Source organism: Phocoena phocoena, chromosome 12, assembly GCF_963924675.1.
Source record: "Phocoena phocoena chromosome 12, mPhoPho1.1, whole genome shotgun sequence".
Lineage (NCBI taxonomy): Eukaryota > Metazoa > Chordata > Mammalia > Artiodactyla > Phocoenidae > Phocoena > Phocoena phocoena.
Window position 1 is genome coordinate 79,569,054 of NC_089230.1, and position 9,642 is coordinate 79,578,695.

Below are 9,642 nucleotides of genomic sequence, written 5' to 3' on the forward strand. Positions count from 1 at the left end.
TATTCTACTTTTATTGTGCTCATTCTGAGTCAAAATCCTGCCTAGCGTTACCTTCTCATGTTGTTTGTTTGTTTTTTAACTGCTAGTTAACAGTGGATTTAGGCTACTAACATCAACTCTGGAAATCGGTCAAACATAAGTTGGGAAAGCTAACACATTATTAGAAATTCTTTGAAGTCACTTTCACTTCAGTAAGACTCATAATATAGCCTTGTGTAAGTGGACTTGAGGATACGGTTACTGAATTTATTTGAAAATCATCTGCAACAAGCATACAGAACACTAGTTCTTCATCATATATTTTATGGGCTGGGCTGCCTTCCGGCATGGAGGTGCGTGGAAGGAAGTGGAGTGAAGTCAGTGTCAGCTTCTAGCCTGAGACACATAACAACTTTTCTCAGGTGTTTATGAAAGTGACCATTTATAAGACTATTCTAGACAAAACATGAGAAAATAAGACTTGGAAATGTGGCCTTTTCGAAACCAATTTTAAGGCAAGGACCTTTTTCCTAGCTTAAATAGTTGAGATTTATTTTTTTAATACCTTCTGTTTCCCTTTACCATTCAACCCCATTTTTCATTACATAATACCTTTTTCTTCTCAAGGAGAAAATCTGTGTTCACATAAATGGTAGGTAGATAAAAGCTATTTTGTATAGGACTGCTCTAACACATTATCCTTGAAAGTGGGGAAGGCAAACCTCTAACTCCTTTCCCAAGGCTTGGCCTAGGGTAGATACTCTGTAAATATTAGTTTAAAGAAGAAAAGAAAAAAAACAAATGAGTGGCCAATTTGAATGACAAGCACAGATATTTCATTTTGAAAAGGAGTACAAACTTATGGTTTGAAATAACATCTGCCTAAAAACTCTTTATGGAATATCTTCCAACTTCTTCTAAAATAGTTAAAAAAATAAAAATGTAGTAAAAATCAAATCACAGCCTAACTGTAAGTCTTAGAGACAACCTACTGCAGATTCTTGGAGAAATCCCAAGATAATAAGTTTGCCAATATCTGGACTGATAACAATACAACTAGCCTAGCTGTATTTTGCCTAATGTCACAAAACAAACCTCACATACCTGAAGTAATGGAAGACATCTCCTTTATTTACTAGTCTAGGTTTAGACCCAGGTGGTGAATCAGTTAGGAAATGAGGCAAGGGATTCTTCTACTCATGCTTTTGGAAGAGGTTGATACTATTCTTCTACTCCCCATTTCTTTTTCTCTATATTAATAAAATGCAAGCTCATTAGGATGACAAGTATCTCCCAAAGATGTCAACTCTCCAGAAGACTACCAAAAATTGTGGTGATTGGCCAAATCTGTATTTAGTAGACCTAATGCAATAAAGGAGAACACTACTTTTGTCATCTTAGAAGTGTCTCAGAAGAGGAAGGTCTGGGAAGGATATTTATAGGTGTTAGTATCCAGGCTAAAGTGGCTTAAAGCTAGTTGTTCAGGGTGGGAAGCATACGTATTAGGACTGAGAAAAGTTCATGACATAATAGTTTAGTGTTAGTGAATGCAGTGGAATTACGATCTTGAGGGAGTCTTACTAAGCAAGTTGTTTGCTTAGATTATAAAAAATACATTGGTTTGTAAGAATTTACTGAAGCCAGCGGTGAAATTATTTACTGACTTGCATCCCTATCTTCCTTTAATAATGTCCTGGAATAAATAAAGTCATGTTGACACATGTGGCCGGATTCCTCCATTCTGATAGTTAAGTTCTGTGGACACAAGTGGTCTTAGCTCTCACGGTTTAGGAAGCAGGGAGAGAATGAGTGGTGATGACTGCATCCTGGGACATTTAAAACTGAGGTGAACAGGGTAGAAATAGGAAGAGTCCTGGTTTCAGGACTCTTAACAGGACTCTAACAGACTCTAACAGAGTCTGTTAGGAATATCAGATTCTAGGGAGTGGGATATGAAGATAATCTCAACTCAGTTTAGCCTCAAAGACATTGGGAATTGGATTAGAAAATGCACGTGTTAACATGCTCCTCTGCAGAATTTTGATGGATGGAATTCTGACCAACACCCAATCAAGGGATAAGCAGGGCCAAGGACCTGCTACTTCCCAGGATTTTTGGAAACATCAGGTCTTCATAGGGCTTATTTGAGGATAAGTAGACAATACAAAACTTACACAGAGCCAATAGAAATACAATAGGAGAGTGGAAAAAGAATACCATTTGTAGCATGCTGCTCTAAATGATTTTCTTTGGAAGTCAGAGGAAACTTTTATACGCTATTTAGCATCCTAGGTGGGGTGCAGAATAACCCGCCTGACCACTATGAACAAGGAGCAGAAAATTATAGGTACTGAGAAACTCAGATAAAACAGGAAGAGCATAAATAAAGAGACAAGAAGATACGAAAAAAGGAGCGGAGAAGAAAAGAATTAAAATTAAGAGTCTGATAACAAATTTTTTCTACAGGTTGACCTTGTTGAAAAATAAACAAAGTTTTGAGTTCTGCTATAGGATTTGTGACTTTAGAGGCAGTCTTTGTCTTAAACGTGTCAGAGCAGAGACGGAGTGCTGCCGTTTCAAACACTGGAACTAACACAGTAGTGTTTATGGTACTGGTGGAAACAACGGTATAGCTTTGGGGAGAAAAACTGAAAATTAAAAATTACATTTTTTGTCACCAGTTTGTGAGTTACCACAATGGCATGAAACATATTTCATGATTCTTTACATGTATAAAAGCTTTTAGAAGTTTATAGAGCTGATATCTAAAAAGAGTCCTTTATGTTAAAAGAATTTAATAGCCATATAATCCTTATTTTGTTACATGGAGTAGTGTGAAAACACAACAGAAAATAATTTCGGTTGCACTAGAACATAGAAAATAGTCCTTAGTTTAGCAGCCTGGGTCATATGTATTCTGTATCCTCTAACTTCTCTCATCAGCAAAGAGAAGATATGTACATCACAGTGTTGGAATAAATTCCCTCAGTAATCGGTGAATGGCTTCACAATTTTTTAACAAAATTACAGCTGACTGTCAAAAGGAGACTCACATTTCTGGTTTCATGTTTTTTCTCTTTCAAATGAGAGCTCTTAACAGCCTCCAGTTTAGTTAAGTGTAAGAAGTTCTGCGCCTGGATCTCAGCAAAGTAATCGAGTTTGAAAGAGCTAGCTAATATAAAATTAAATATAAATTATTTCATAAACATAGTTACATTTAAGAGACAGTTTCTGGATAAGATACTGAAATGAAGCTGCCCTGTAGAATCTCCCCGCTCCAATTCGTAATGGAATAAACAACAACAACAAAGGAAAAGCTAGGCAAAAAAGTCCAAAGCAGCAATCAAAACCAGAAAGGGACAAAACTCAGGCTTCAAAGAGTTACAGCTAAGGAAAGAAACATGATTCTGGCATGGCAAGGCTCCTAAACCCACAGCACTCCCCAGGAGCCATACTGATGAGTCCATGAAATCCTGAGAATCCACTCTAATACGCCTCAATCTGGAAGGAAGCGACCTGAGTAAGTCACCTTACGTTTTCAAGTGATGCTCTTTTAAATGAGAAATAACAACCCAAGTTTGCAATGTTATATTTTACCGCAGATTTCTTTCCTTTGTGGATACGTGTTACCTAGAAAATAGCTATTATTTTGTATACCCTCTAATGCACAGCACTAGAATATACAGATTATTAAGTAGACGTTTGATCTAAAAGGGCTGGAATCTGTGTTTCGAATGATAAAGAGCAAAATGGCTAATATTTCCCACACATCAGCTCAGGGAGCCTGGCTCACGCTGGGTTCTACAGGACTCTTGTCCTCCTCTAGGAGGTTGATTTCCAACTGGGAGTGAGTGTCACTTCTAGAGATTTAAAAAATACAAATATCTTCCATTCCTTCTTCTATCCCCCCACCAACTGGAGTTGGGAGAGCTACATATGAATTTTTAAAAAAAATTCCACAGATGATTTTGATATGCATTCCCTGTTAAACACTTCTTTGAAATGATATTTATTTTGTGAAAAAGGATGGTCAGATAAAACTAAAATAATTGTTCCATGGTTAAATAAATGTGGATTATACCAGGTGAAACAAGTTTCTTTTGTGCAGAATTATACACACATTTTAATATACTAATATGATTGTGAAATTCCAAACAGGACTATTTTGTAAGCAAAGTCTGCAAACAATGAACAAAAGGGCCATGCCAGATTCTTTAGCAAGAATATTTCAGTGCTGTCCAAACTTTTTATCCTCAGGTTCAGCATGAAAATTGTAATCTATTAAATCTGGCTACAATATGTCAAGTCATATTACATCAGAAGTAGCAAATGATTAGTCACTTTGACTTCGTTACAGAAAATCTGAAGGGATATATGCATTAATATTGTGAGTACACATTTGTTTGTTCTTTGGTTTCCCAACGTTCCTTTTGGTTTGCAGGAGAGCCTTGAATTCCTGGTGGGGAATTACCATCATAAGTGGCCTTGATATGATGGGGTTCCCAGTTTTCCTCTTAGTACAACTGTCAAAGGGGCCAGATTCTTCTTCTTGCCCTGGGGACATTCAGTGTGTGGGCATGTGATCCACATACACTGTGCCAACCGGACACTTATTCCTAGGATTTAGCTAAGCGTGTTATAAGAGGTAGGGGACGGCTAGAGTTTGGGTCATCTCAAGGAAACCATTTACTCTCTGAAGCGTCTAGAAAATGAGTTGATTATCACCATGGTGGAAATTTGGATCACAGCATTATTAGTAGTATTATTCACAGTTATTTTTCCGAGATAAGGGGTGGTTACTGGTGTCACTGAAGCAACTGGGAACGTTGAGTGGTTCCCACTAGCATTTACAGCCTTCTCTTTTGTCTGCAGAAGGATGTCCCAGCCGGAAAACTGAGCCCACATAAGTAACGACTGAAAGAGGACAAGAATGTGTAAAAACAGAATATTCAAACACTGAATGTCTGGCCAAAGTTTATTTAGTGCAACAAACATTTGTCCAGCGCTTATACTCTGTGCTAGGCACTCTGTCATACAAATTATTGAGAACGAAAGGGTTTTTCATTTTTTAAAGCAATCTATCTGACTCTTTTATTTTTCACGTGAGGAATTATACTACAAGAGATTAAATCTTTTCCATAAGTTTACAAAGCTGGTTAGTGAAGGTCCAGGAGTGAAACTCAGATACACTCTCGCCTGACTCAGGCCTGCTTCTTCTGCCCCCGTTAGGCTCCCCATGAAGGGCTGCTCTGTAGAGCGTGACTGTCCTCAGTCCTTGGAGGGTGAAGGCAGTGGAGAAGCAGAGGCCAGATGTGATGAAAAGAAGGATTTGCCAGTGCGGGCTGTCATACATTCCTGTCAATTATTAAATCTCTTCTTTGAAAGGTTTGTAAATAAATATCATGGTCCATCTCTGGGAATCTATTTGCAGGTAGCTGCGTGGGCTGTACCCAAATTTAGAAAACAAGAGTATTGATCTTGTGCTCAGGAATGTAGACCCTGTTCTCTGATTTTAGGAAGTCCATGAATCACACTGAGTCTATTTGTAAAAGGAGCAATTGAGCTGAAATACAGGAGGACGCTCTGGGGGGTACCGCCTGCGTGGCCAGACAGCCTTACCTTCCAATCCTGGTTTGTCGCTTACTAATTACATGACTATCCGCATACTTCTTAACTCATTGGGCTTTGGTTTCTTTGCTGTAAAATGACAATAGGCTTGTCTGATTTTTGTGAGGACTGCATGAATAATAACTACTAAGCTGTTAGTACAATGTAAGTGTTGACTCATTATTACCTGATATCTGCTGAAGTCTCTTCAAGCTAAAAAAATGTGTACTCTATCTATAATTCAGTTCTATACAAATGTATTATAAATATTGGTTACAATCTAAGAAAAAGCAGAACAAATACACCTGCAAAGGAGAAGAGCCACTTTAGTTGTATTTAAGGCATCTTTCTTGAGTGTCCATTATGTAGCTAACATAGCTCTGAATAGATTAGGTGACTTTCTGCCTAGAGATGGGAAGAAGAACTTCAGTAACATTGTCCTCTGATTTACGATGTCCATTGTTTCCCTTTATTTTCACTGTAAAAAAGTATATAGAGGGACAGAGATATGAAAAATTAGATCCATGCTCTCAGATCCAAACAGAAATATCAGGAAAGTGTTAAAGAGTCAAGAGAGGGATAAATAACCCTGAGGGGAGTCTGAGAAGGCTTCTTAAGGAAGGTTTGAGGTGTCTTCATTGTCACAAATTACCTTTCGTTTCCACGGAAAAAATCAGATAGATGCAGCATTGGGCTTCAAGAGCATACAAATTGTCTTAAATAGTAACATGTGAACATGAATTCTTCCTGAACTCCATTCCCTAATCTGGGTTAGAAATCAGTAAATGTGAAATTCCACGATTTTCTCAGCTCTGTGCTAGTTAGTCTCTGTTGGCTGAGCTGACACATTCTGCCATCTTGATGAAAATTAATTATGGTTCCCACCGAAAACCCCTCTATGCCAGGGATGTGCAGTGATCTCCTGGTATTACTGCTGACAGTTCTGTCTCAGAGTCATGGGCTCCTGATTTATTGGACTTTCCTTAAGTGGAAGCTTAGTTTTGTTTGAAATTTGAGCTCTAGTATCTTCTTTGTCCAGAACCAATTGTTCCCCCCAGATGTTTAGATTCTTTTTTGAAGTAACCTTGAAAGACTCCGACATAAGACTTTGACCAAGCTTGAGTCATGAGACTGCGGTGCCACCCTGCAGTGCTTTTCTTGTGCCTAAGGCCTTAGGCAGCACCCCTTCTGATATGAATACCATTTGTAGTTTGCCTACACTTTTAAGAAAACCTTTTTAGCTGGAATCAGCACGACTCCTTCCAAGCTGCTGCTTGCCCAAGAAGGCAATGCCCATAAGTGCCACCATATAACCAAATCTGTTGCAAAATTGTGTCTTTGGTTTTGTTCATAGAAGCTGATGAAGAGACGTTCTCCCTAAGAACTCAGGTTATTCAAGCTCCACTGCATTTTCATCTGAGTTGAAGTTTGCTTTAGAAAGTTTTTTGAAGGCACTTTCAGCAAATACTGGAAAAAAGTTTATGTAAATAAAAATAGTGAGACACTTTTAATTTTAAGAAGAAAGTCAAAGACATGTTTTCCTTGAATAATATCCCTGCTTTCCTCCTGTCTTAAAACAACACGATCACTATGATAAGGTTATACAAACATAGTCCTTAAGGAAGTGGACAGATGCTGAACATCAACACGGGAGTAGGGACTTGGTCCATAAAAACCCTAATCTGCCAGCTGTCTGCCAACCCAGGCCTTCCTCATCTCTCTATCTCCTATCCCCTTGCCTAGTAGAATAACTGCTCTTTGCTGGGGAACCTCTATTTGAGGGTATCAGTACACAGATGCATACTCTCTAGTACCTGAGAAATAAGTAGGACAGAAACAGTCCAAATCCACCCATGTAACTGTAAAAACAATTCCAGATGATACTGATAGCATTTTGTTTACAAAACAAATGTCATTAAACTTCTTATGACAAATCAGTTAAACAGATGGTGATTAATTTTTAAGATCCCTAAATTTGGTTTTCTTTTAAGATTTTCCTTTTATTTTTCAAAATGAAAAGGGTTCTATTATTTATTTTAACTGTAAAATGATACATGTAAAAAATCCCACCGTTAAAGAAAAATATTATAACAAAGTAAAAGTTACCTATATTCCAGTATCCAGCAATAACGTCTCCTACCATTTTAGCGACCGTCCTTCCAAATGGTTTTCCATGCTACAGTTCTCAAACTGTACTCTCAGAACCCTGGTTCAGTTAATATATTATGTTTTAATGAGAAAGGTTTAGTGATAAATTAAGTCTGAGAAATACTGCTTTGAACAATGTTAAGCATATTTCTTTATTGTAACTTCCTCAGAACTTTTAATATCTGGTTATGCTGTGAGAACCACGAAGAAAAATTTAGCGTACAGTAGTTCCCAAACTTATGACACTGGAATTCCTTTTTGGAAAACAAACCCCCAAAATATGGAAAATGCTGACCTTTGAGCACTTACTCATACATTCATACACTTTATACAAATGAGGTAACAGAGCTCAAACCAGTCTTTACTGTGTTTTCATGTAAACTCAACAATGTGTAATGAACATGTGCTTGTATTCATGAATAGAGATCTACATCATCATTTTTAATGGCTGTGTAATATTCCATGGTATACAAGTACTATCCTCTACTCAGTCAAATTCTTTATTAGTGAGCCCTGGGGCATAGAGCCAAAATAAAGACATACACACTAAATTTACAAAAATATCTGCAAAAACTATAATAAAATCAATAGGCAGAAAGTTAAACATATCATTAATAACAGGTACAAAAACACAGACAATTCACAGAAGGAAAAACAATAGACCAATAGAGACACAAAATCATGATCAACCTTACACTATGCCATGCAAATAAGGACATTGAATTATAATGCTTTATTGATTAGATTGGCAAAGGGTAGAAAGACGAACAAAACTGAGCACTGGTGAGGGTTTGAGGAAATGTACACTTTTCTCCTGTTAGTGAAAAATGTAAATTGGTACCACCTTTCTTGGGGTTAGGGTATCTATAGTTATTACATTTTCAATGAGCATATCCTTGGAACCAGCAGGTCCACTTTAGATTACTTTTTGGCTGAAAAACCACTACCATCTTCTATAAATTATCCCCAATTGAGGTACTGCTGCAGGCTACACACTGTGCTAGATTTGTGGGCAAGACAAAACTCTGTTCTTTACTTTTCCTCAAGAAGCTTATGATATGTGGACTTTGAGGAAATCAAGCTCACAGAGACACCACTGGATTTTTCACCAAAAACTTTTGAATACCCGGTAATAATAATAATGCATTTGACTAAAATTGTGATTAGAACACTGAAATTAATCAAGCTTTTTCTAAACAGAATTTTTCCTCTTTCAGTAGGGATTAAAAGAAAGTTTATATTCCCAGAAGGTCCTGACAGGGCTAGCATTTGGTACAACTGGAAATCCTTCCAGTGTGCGTAGGCTAGTGAAGGGCAGGCTTCAAGTCAGTGTTTTCTGAGACACTCTGTCTTTTCCTTCTTGTACTTAGTTACACGTCTATCTCCATCATGATTCTTTACTTCAGTCACTGAATGATGGCTTTTCTTTTCAGAAAAATAAATTCTGGCATAGAGGAAGACATCAACTGTATAAATAAGATAAACCCTTTCAGCTGGAAGGTCCTTGAGGGGAGGGGTCGTGTGATACTCACTGCCCTTTCCCCAGGACCCAGTGCTAAATGCCCTGCCCTAGGGACTCAGTAAAGACTTGTTGACTCTAGTTGGGCAAACCTCATGAAAGGTGATGTTAATAAACTTAGACCTTTGAAGGTGCGCTTTAGGTGGAAAGCATAACCCCGATATCCACTCCACATCCATGTTTAATAACTTTTAATAACATTTAATGACTTTAAATGTTATTTCCTAGACGTAAATTAAAAATCACTGTATATAGACAGTAGAAACTTCATGGCCAAATGGAAATTTAGCTAAATGAGAATTATAAAGAGTAAATATTTGGAAATGCTTCTCAAAATCAGATTGGGTCATTAAGATGGAGTATCAAGGGCTTCCCTGGTGGCGCAGTGG